Source organism: Dendrobates tinctorius, unplaced genomic scaffold (assembly GCF_039654945.1).
Source record: "Dendrobates tinctorius isolate UK_male_01 unplaced genomic scaffold, ASM3965494v1 ptg000211l, whole genome shotgun sequence".
Taxonomy (NCBI): domain Eukaryota; kingdom Metazoa; phylum Chordata; class Amphibia; order Anura; family Dendrobatidae; genus Dendrobates; species Dendrobates tinctorius.
The window spans coordinates 14,734,294-14,745,284 of record NW_027361878.1 but is presented as its reverse complement, the minus strand read 5'-3'; positions in this window follow the sequence as shown (position 1 = coordinate 14,745,284).

Here is a 10,991-nt window from a genome sequence, read left to right as displayed (position 1 = left end):
CAGTGTATATATAAAGGACAGGAGGAGTGGTGCTGTGCAGTGTATATATACAGGAAAGGAAGAGTGGTACTGTGCAGTGTATATATACAGGACAGGAGGAGTGGTTCTGTGCAGTGTATATATAAAGGACAGGAGGAGTGGTGCTGTGCAGTGGATATATACAGGACAGGAGGAGTGGTACCGTGCAGTGTATATATACAGGACAGGAGGAGTGGTGCTGTGCAGTGTATATATAAAGGACAGGAGGAGTGGTGCTGTGCAGTGTATATATACAGGAAAGGAAGAGTGGTACTGTGCAGTGTATATATACAGGACAGGAGGAGTGGTTCTGTGCAGTGTATATATAAAGGACAGGAGGAGTGGTGCTGTGCAGTGTATATATACAGGAAAGGAAGAGTGGTACTGTGCAGTGTATATATACAGGACAGGAGGAGTGGTTCTGTGCAGTGTATATATAAAGGACAGGAGGAGTGGTACTGTGCAGTGGATATATACAGGACAGGAGAAGTGGTGCTGTGCAGTGTATATATAAAGGACAGGAGGAGTGGTGCTGTGCAGTGTATATATACAGGAAAGGAAGAGTGGTACTGTGCAGTGTATATATACAGGACAGGAGGAGTGGTTCTGTGCAGTGTATATATAAAGGACAGGAGGAGTGGTACTGTGCAGTGGATATATACAGGACAGGAGGAGTGGTACCGTGCAGTGTATATATACAGGACAGGAGGAGTGGTGCTGTGCAGTGTATATATAAAGGACAGGAGGAGTGGTGCTGTGCAGTGTATATATACAGGAAAGGAAGAGTGGTACTGTGCAGTGTATATATACAGGACAGGAGGAGTGGTTCTGTGCAGTGTATATATAAAGGACAGGAGGAGTGGTACTGTGCAGTGGATATATACAGGACAGGAGGAGTGGTACCGTGCAGTGTATATATACAGGACAGGAGGAGTGGTGCTGTGCAGTGTATATATAAAGGACAGGAGGAGTGGTGCTGTGCAGTGTATATATACAGGACAGGAGGAGTGATACTGTGCAGTGTATATATACAGGACAGGAGGAGTGGTTCTGTGCAGTGGATATATACAGGACAGGAGGAGTGGTACTGTGCAGTGTATATATACAGGAAAGGAGGAGTGGTATTGTGCAGTGTATATATACAGGACAGGAGAAGTAGTGCTGTGCAGTGGATATATACAGGACAGGAGGAGTGGTACTGTGCAGTGTATATATACAGGACAGGAGGAGTAGTGCTGTGCAGTGGATATATACAGGACAGGAGGAGTGGTACTGTGCAGTGTATATATACAGGACAGGAGAAGTAGTGCTGTGCAGTGGATATATACAGGACAGGAGGAGTGGTACTGTGCAGTGTATATATACAGGACAGGAGGAGTAGTGCTGTGCAGTGGATATATACAGGACAGGAGGAGTGGTACTGTGCAGTGTATATATACAGGATAGGAGGAGTGGTATTGTGCAGTGTATATATACAGGACAGGAGTAGTGCTGTGCATTTGATATATACAGGACAGGAGGAGTGGCACTGTGCAGTGGATATACACTCACTGGCCACTTTATTAGGTACACCATGCTAGTAAGGGGTTGGACCCCCTTTTGCCTTCAGAACTGCCTCAATTCTTCGTGGCAGAGATTCAACAAGGTGCTGGAAGCATTCCTCAGAGATTTTGGACCATATTGACATGATGGCATCACACAGTTGGCGCAGATTTGTCGGCTGCACATCCCTGATGCGAATCTCCCGTTCCACCACATCCCAAAGATGCTCTATTGGATTGAGATCTGGTGACTGAGGAGGCCATTTGAGTACAGTAAACTCATTGTCATGTTCAAGAAACCAATCTGAGATGATTCGAGCTTTATGACATGGCGCATTATCCTGCTGAAAGTAGCCATCAGATGTTGGGTACATTGTGGTCATAAAGGGATGGACATGGTCAGCAACAATACTCAGGTAGGCTGTGGCGTTGCAACGATGCTCAATTGGTACCAAGGGGCCCAAAGAGTGCCCAGAAAAAATTCCCCACACCATGACACCACCACCACCAGCCTGAACCGTTGATACAAGGCAGGATGGATCCATGCTTTCATGTTGTTTACGCCAAATTCTGACCCTACCATCCGAATGTCGCAGCAGAAATCGAGACTCATCAGACCAGGCAACGTTTTTCCAATCTTCTACTGTCCAATTTCGATGAGCTTGTGCAAATTGTAGCCTCAGTTTCCTGTTCTTAGCTGAGAGGAGTGGTACCCAGTGTGGTCTTCTGCTGCTGTAGCCCATCTGCCTCAAAGTTCGACGCACTGTGCGTTCAGAGATGCTCTTCTGCCTACCTTGGTTGTAACGGGTGGCAATTTGAGTCACTGTTGCCTTTCTATCAGCTCGAACCAGTATGCCCATTCTCCTCTGACCTCTGGCATCAACATGGCATTTCCGGCCACAGAACTGCCGCTCACTGGATTTTTTTTCTTTTTCGGACCATTCTCTGTAAACCCTAGAGATGGTTGTGCGTGAAAATCCCAGTAGATCAGCAGTTTCTGAAATTCTCAGACCAGCCCTTCTGGCACCAACAATCATGCCACGTTCAAAGGCACTCAAATCACCTTTCTTCCCCATACTGATGCTCGGTTTGAACTGCAGGAGATTGTCTTGACCATGTCTACATGCCTAAATGCACTGAGTTGCCGCCATGTGATTGGCTGATTAGAAATTAAGTCTTAACACACAGTTGGACAGGTGTACCTAATAAAGTGGCCAGTGAGTGTATACAGGACAGGAGGAGTAGTGCTGTGCAGTGGATATATACAGGACAGGAGGAGTGGTACTGTGCAGTGGATATATACAGGACAGGAGGAGTGGTATTGTGCAGTGTATACATACAGAACAGGAGGAGTAGTGCTGTGCAGTGGATATATACAGGACAGGAGGAGTGGTTCTGTGCAGTTGATATATACAGGACAGGAGGAGTGGTACTGTGCAGTGTATATATACAGGACAGGAGGAGTGGTACTGTGCAGTGTATATATACAGTATACAGGACGGGTGGTACTGTGCAGTGGATATATACAGGACAGGAGGAGTGGTACTGTGCAGTGTATATACAGGACAGGAGGAATGGTACTGTGCAGTGCATATATACAGGACAGGAGGAGTGGTACTGTGCAGTGTATATATACAGGACAGGAGGAGTGGTACTGTGCAGTGTATATATACAGGACAGGAGGAGTGGTACTGTGCAGTGTATATATACAGTATACAGGACGGGTGGTACTGTGCAGTGGATATATACAGGACAGGAGGAGTGGTACTGTGCAGTGTATATACAGGACAGGAGGAATGGTACTGTGCAGTGCATATATACAGGACAGGAGGAGTGGTGCTGTGCAGTGTATATTTACAGGACAGGAGGAGTGGTACCATGCAGTGTATATATACAGGACAGGAGGAGTGGTACCATGCAGTGTATATATAAAGGACAGGAGGTGTGGTACTGTGCAGTGTATATATAAAGGACAGGAGGAGTGGTACTGTGCAGTGTATATATAAAGGACAGGAGGAGTGGTGCTGTGTAGTGGATATACAGTGGGGAAAAAAAGTATTTAGTCAGTCAGCAATAGTGCAAGTTCCACCACTTAAAAAGATGAGAGGCGTCTGTAATTTACATCATAGGTAGACCTCAACTATGGGAGACAAACTGAGAAAAAAAAATCCAGAAAATCACATTGTCTGTTTTTTTTTCATTTTATTTGCATATTATGGTGGAAAATAAGTATTTGGTCAGAAACAAAATTTCATCTCAATACTTTGTGATATATCCTTTGTTGGCAATGACAGAGGTCAAACGTTTTCTGTAAGTCTTCACAAGGTTGCCACACACTGTTGTTGGTATGTTGGCCCATTCCTCCATGCAGATCTCCTCTAGAGCAGTGATGTTTTTGGCTTTTCGCTTGGCAACACGGACTTTCAACTCCCTCCAAAGGTTTTCTATAGGGTTGAGATCTGGAAACTGGCTAGGCCACTCCAGGACCTTGAAATGCTTCTTACGAAGCCACTCCTTCGTTGCCCTGGCGGTGTGCTTTGGATCATTGTCATGTTGAAAGACCCAGCCACGTTTCATCTTCAATGCCCTTGCTGATGGAAGGAGGTTTGCACTCAAAATCTCACGATACATGGCCCCATTCATTCTTTCATGTACCCGGATCAGTCGTCCTGGCCCCTTTGCAGAGAAACAGCCCCAAAGCATGATGTTTCCACCACCATGCTTTACAGTAGGTATGGTGTTTGATGGATGCAACTCAGTATTCTTTTTCCTCCAAACACGACAAGTTGTGTTTCTACCAAACAGTTCCAGTTTGGTTTCATCAGACCATAGGACATTCTCCCAAAACTCCTCTGGATCATCCAAATGCTCTCTAGCAAACTTCAGACGGGCCCGGACATGTACAGGCTTAAGCAGTGGGACACGTCTGGCACTGCAGGATCTGAGTCCATGGTGGCGTAGTGTGTTACTTATGGTAGGCCTTGTTACATTGGTCCCAGCTCTCTGCAGTTCATTCACTAGGTCCCCCCGCGTGGTTCTGGGATTTTTGCTCACCGTTCTTGTGATCATTCTGACCCCACGGGGTGGGATTTTGTGTGGAGCACCAGATCGAGGGAGATTATCAGTGGTCTTGTATGTCTTCCATTTTCTAATTATTGCTCCCACAGTTGATTTCTTCACTCCAAGCTGGTTGGCTATTGCAGATTCAGTCTTCCCAGCCTGGTGCAGGGCTACAATTTTGTTTCTGGTGTCCTTTGACAGCTCTTTGGTCTTCACCATAGTGGAGTTTGGAGTCAGACTGTTTGAGGGTGTGCACAGGTGTCTTTTTATACTGATAACAAGTTTAAACATGTCCCATTACTACAGGTAATGAGTGGAGGAAAGAGGAGACTCTTAAAGAAGAAGTTACAGGTCTGTGAGAGCCAGAAATCTTGATTGCTTGTTTCTGACCAAATACTTATTTTTCACCATAATATGCAAATAAAATGAAAAAAAAACAGACAATGTGATTTTCTGGATTTTTTTTCTCAGTTTGTCTCCCATAGTTGAGGTCTACCTATGATGTAAATTACAGACGCCTCTCATCTTTTTAAGTGGTGGAACTTGCACTATTGCTGACTGACTAAATACTTTTTTTCCCCACTGTATACAGGACAGGAGGAGTGGTACTGTGCAGTCTATATACTGTATATACAGGTCAGGAGGAGTGGTGCTGTGCAGTGTATATACAGGACAGGAGGAGTGGTACTGTGCAGTGTATATATACAGGACAGGAGGAGTGGCACTGTGCAGTGTATATATACAGGACAGGAGAAGTGGTGCTGTGCAGTGTATATATACAGGACAGGAGAAGTCGTACCATTCAGTGTATATATACAGGACAGGAGGAATGGTACCATGCAGTGTATATATAAAGGACAGGAGGAGTGTTGCTGTGCAGTGTATATATAAAGGACAGGAGGAGTGGTACTGTGCAGTGGATATATACAGGACAGGAGTAGTGGTCCTGTGCAGTGTATATACAGGACAGGAAGAGTGGTGCTGTGCAGTGTATATATACAGGACAGGAGGAGAGGTACTGTGCAGTGCATATATACAGGACAGGAGGAGTGGTACTGTGCAATGTATATAGTGCAGTGTATATACAGGACAGGAGAAGTGGTACCGTGCAGTGTATATATACAGGACAGGAGGAGTCGTACCATTCAGTGTATATATACAGGACAGGAGGAATGGTACCATTCAGTGTATATATACAGGACAGGAGGAATGGTACCATGCAGTGTATATATACAGGACAGGAGGAGTGGTGCTGTGCAGTGGATATATACAGGACAGGAGGAGTGGTACTGTGCAGTGGATACATACAGGACAGGAGTAGTGGTACTGTGCAGTGGATACATACAGGACAGGAGGAGTGGTACTGTGCAGTGGATATATACAGGACAGGAAGAGTGGTACTGTGCAGTGTATATATACAGGACAGGAGGAGTGGTGCTGTGCAGTGTATATATAAAGGACAGGAGGAGTGGTGCTGTGCAGTGTATATATACAGGACAGGAAGAGTGGTACTGTGCAGTGTATATATACAGGACAGGAGGAGTGATACTGTGCAGTGTATATATACAGGACAGGAGGAGTGGTACTGTGCAGTGTATATATACAAGACAGGAGGAGTGGTACTGTGCAGTGGTACTGTGCAGTGGATATACTGTATATACAGGACAGGAAGAGTGGTACTGTGCAGTGTATAAATACAGGACAGGAGGAGTGGTACTGTGCAGTGTATATATACAGGACAGGAGGAGTAGTGCTGTGCAGTGGATATATACAGGACAGGAGGAGTGGTACTGTGCAGTGTATATATACAGGACAGGAGGAGTGGTATTGTGCAGTGTATATATACAGGACAGGAGGAGTGATACTGTGCAGTGTATATATACAGGACAGGAGGAGTGGTACTGTGCAGTGTATATATACAGGACAGGAGGAGTAGTGCTGTGCAGTGGATATATACAGGACAGGAGGAGTGGTACTGTGCAGTGTATATATACAGGACAGGAGGAGTGGTATTGTGCAGTGTATATATACAGGACAGGAGGAGTGGTACTGTGCAGTGGATATATACAGGACAGGAGGAGTGGTACTGTGCAGTGTATATACAGGACAGGAGGAATGGTACTGTGCAGTGCATATATACAGGACAGGAGGAGTGGCACTGTGCAGTGCATATATACAGGACAGTAGGAGTTGTGCTGTGCAGTGTATATTTACAGGACAGGAGGAGTGGTACCATGCAGTGTATATATACAGGACAGGAGGAGTGGTACCATGCAGAGTATATATACAGGACAGGAGGAGTGGTACCATGCAGTGTATATATACAGGACAGGAGGAGTGGTACCATGCAGTGTATATATACAGGACAGGAGGAGTGGTACTTTGCAGTGGATATATACATAACAGGAGGTGTGGTACTGTGCAGTGTATATATAAAGGACAGGAGGAGTGGTGCTGTGTAGTGGATATATACAGGACAGGAGGAGTGGTACTGTGCAGTGTATATACAGGACAGGAAGAGTGGTGCTGTGCAGTGTATATACAGGACTGGAGGAGTGGTACTGTGCAGTGTATATATACAGGACAGGAGGAGTGGTACTGTGCAGTGCATATATACAGGACAGGAGGAGTGGTACTGTGCAGTGTATATACAGGACAGGAAAAGTGGTGCTGTGCAGTGTATATATACAGGACAGGAGGAGAGGTACTGTGCAGTGTATATATATAGGACTGGAGAAGTGGCACTGTACAGTGTATATATACAGGACAGGAGGAGTCGTACCATGCAGTGTATATATACAGGACAGGAGGAGTGGTGCTGTGCAGTGTATATACACAGGACAGGAGGAGTGGTACTGTGCAGTGTATAAATACAGGACAGGAGTAGTGGTACTGTGCAGTGTATATATAAAGGACAGGAGGAGTGGTGCTGTGCAGTGGATATATACAGGACAGGAGGAGTGGTACTGTGCAGTGGATATACAGTACTGTATATACAGGACAAGAAGAGTGGTGCTGTGCAGTGTATATATACAGGACAGGAGGAGTGGTGCTGTGCAGTGGATATATATACAGGACAGGAGGAGTGGTGCTGTGCAGTGGATATATATACAGGACAGGAGGAGTGGTGTTGTGCAGTGTATATACAGGACAGGAAGAGTGGTGCTGTGCAGTTTATATATACAGTACAGGAGGAGTGGTGTTGTGCAGTGTATATATACAGGACAGGAGGAGTGGTGCTGCGCAGTGTATATACAGGACAGGAAGAGTGGTGCTGTGCAGTGGATATATACAGGACAGGAGGAGTGGTACTGTGCAGTGTATATACAGGACAGGAAGAGTGGTACTGTGCAGTGTATATACAGGACAGGAGGAGTGGTACTGTGCAGTGTATATACAGGACAGGAGGAGTGGTGCTGTGCAGTGTATATACAGGACAGGAAGAGTGGTACTGTGCAGTGTATATATACAGGACAGGAGGGGTGGTACTGTGCAGTGGATATATACAAGACAGGAGGAGTGGTGTTGTGCAGTGTATTGTGATAAAACACTCCGGGATCGCCTTTGCTGGGGTCAAAGGTCACGTGCATTCAGCATGAAACTCAGGCGCAGAGCGGGGATTCGTGTATAACTGACCCTGGGTCAGGTTTATTAATGGTGAAAGCAATGCAAAAGGAAATAAAACATAAAAAATCCTTGCCTGTCCGGCACTAACTAAACAATGGACAACCTAACTACCAACTGGCGGGCTTCTCCCGTCCAGCCAAACCACAGTTGCAGTGGGCACTGCTTCCACTCACATGTGTGTCTCTCACACAGACAGGCTCTCTGTGTTCCCAGACTGAGACACTCACACAACCACCTGGCATCCTTATATATCCACCTCCCATTATCCATTAGTAAGCAGGTGCGATACTGACCAGACTAGGCCACATAGGAGAGGAATCTGGGCGAGATATACCTGCCCTCATCCACTATTCCCACATGATTCTCACATATCCCCCCCTTCTGCTCAGACCACTCTGGTCGAGCAATGACACCCGCCAAACAGTGCACTCGGGACAGGGCATCTGCATTCCCCATCTGTACCCCTGGGCGGTGCTCCACCGTAAAAGTGTAGGCCTGCAGGGCAAGGAACCACCGGGTCACCCGGCTATTCCGTTCCTTGTTCAAGTGCATCCACTTGAGAGGGGCATGGTCAGTGATCAGCCTGAACTTTCGGCCCACCAGGTAATATTTGAGGGCCTCTAGAGCCCACTTAATGGCTAGGCACTCTTTTTCCACGACTGCATACCTTTGCTCGTGTTTATTCAGCTTCCTGCTGAGATAGAGGACTGGGTGTTCCACTCCGTCCCTCACTTGTGAGAGTACGGCCCCGATACCGGTATCAGAGGCATCCGTTTGTACCACAAACTCGCTGCGGAAGTCCGGAGTCACCAGTACGGGCTGAGAGCAAAGTGCCCGTTTTAGGCTATGGAAGGCTTCTTCAGCCGCTAAACTCCATTTAATCATGACGGAGTCTTTCCCTTTTGTAAGATCCATCAGGGGGGGTAGCGATGGCTGCAAAATTGGGTATGAACCGGCGATAATAACCGGCGATCCCCAGGAAGGCTTGCACCTGCTTCTTGTTGACAGGTTGTGGCCAGTCCTGAACCGCCTGAATCTTATCAACCTGGGGTTTAACAACACCCCTCCCAATTACATACCCCAAATACAGGGCTTCTTCTAGCCCGATGTGACATTTCTTGGGGTTCGCGGTTAGACCTGCCTCCCACAGGTCGTCAATCACAGCTTGTACTTTCTGGAGATGAGTCTCCCAGTCCAAGCTGTAAATGACAATGTCGTCCAAATAGGCCGAAGCGTACCGCCTATGTGGCCTCAGGACTCGATCCATCAGTCTCTGGAAGGTCGCTGGTGCTCCGTGCAGTCCAAACGGCATATACACATACTGAAATAGACCTTCTGGGGTAGCAAATGCCGTCTTTTCTCTGGCAGCCTCCGCCAGAGGGATCTGCCAATACCCCTTTGTTAGGTCTAGGGTCGTAATATACCGGGCTTTTCCTAACCGATCTATTAACTCATCAACCCGGGGCATAGGGTAGGCATCAAATTTTGAGACCGCATTCAGTTTCCTGAAGTCATTGCAGAACCGGATGGTGCCGTCCGGTTTAGGAATTAGCACAATCGGGCTGGACCACGCACTGTGCGATTCCTCAATGACTCCTAACTCTAACATTGCCTTCACTTCTCGGGAAACGGCTTCACGGCGCGCTTCCGGGATTCGGTAGGGCTTTACGTGAACTGTGACACCAGGTTCCGTTACGATGTCATGTTTCATTAGCATAGTCTGCCCGGGTTTTTCTGAGAAAAACTTTTGGTTGTGAAGTAGAAACTGCCTGACTTCCGTCTTTTGCCGCTCCGAGAGAGTCTCTGCAACCCGTACCTCCGGTACGGTATGCGAGCAGACAGGACGGGCCAGCTCCGCTGACAAGGCAGACCGATCCTTCCAGGGCTTTATCAGATTTACATGATAAACCTGCTCAGGTTTCCGTTTACCTGCCTGGTATACTTTGTAGTTTACTTCACCAACTCTTTCCTAGATCTCAAAGGGGCCCTGCCACTTTGCCAGGAACTTACTGTCCACCGTGGGGACCAGGATCAACACCCTATCTCCGGGTGCAAACGTACGGATCTTGGCGCCCCTATCATAGATTCTTTTTTGGGCTCCTTGAGCCTGTGTCATGTGTTCTTTGACGATAGGCATAACAGCCGCAATACGGTCCTGCATTTGTGTGACGTGATCTATCACCGTTTTAAACGGAGTGACCTGACCCTCCCAGGTTTCTTTTGCAACGTCGAACAGTCCGCGAGGACGTCGGGCGTACAATAACTCGAAAGGCGAGAATCCCGTGGAAGACTGGGGTACTTCCCTGATGGCAAAAAGCAAATACGGAAGTAAATAGTCCCAGTTCTTCCCATCCTTGTCTATCACCTTTCTCAGCATCTGCTTCAGAGTTTTATTGAACCGTTCGACCAACCCGTCTGTTTGAGGGTGATACACGGATGTGCGTAACGGTTCGCTTTGTAACAATCGGCAGAGCTCCTTCATTATCCTGGACATAAAGGGGGTCCCCTGGTCGGTGAGTATCTGTTTTGGTATACCGACCCGACTAAACACATGCACCAGCTCCTTGGCAATCGTCTTGGTGGCCGTGTTACGCAAAGGGATGGCCTCTGGGTAACGAGTGGCATAATCCAAGATGACCAGGATATGTTGGTGTCCACGTGCAGACCGTGGAAGGGGCCCAACTAAATCCATCCCAATCCTCTCAAACGGGACTTCAATAATAGGTAGGGGTACCAAAGGGCTAC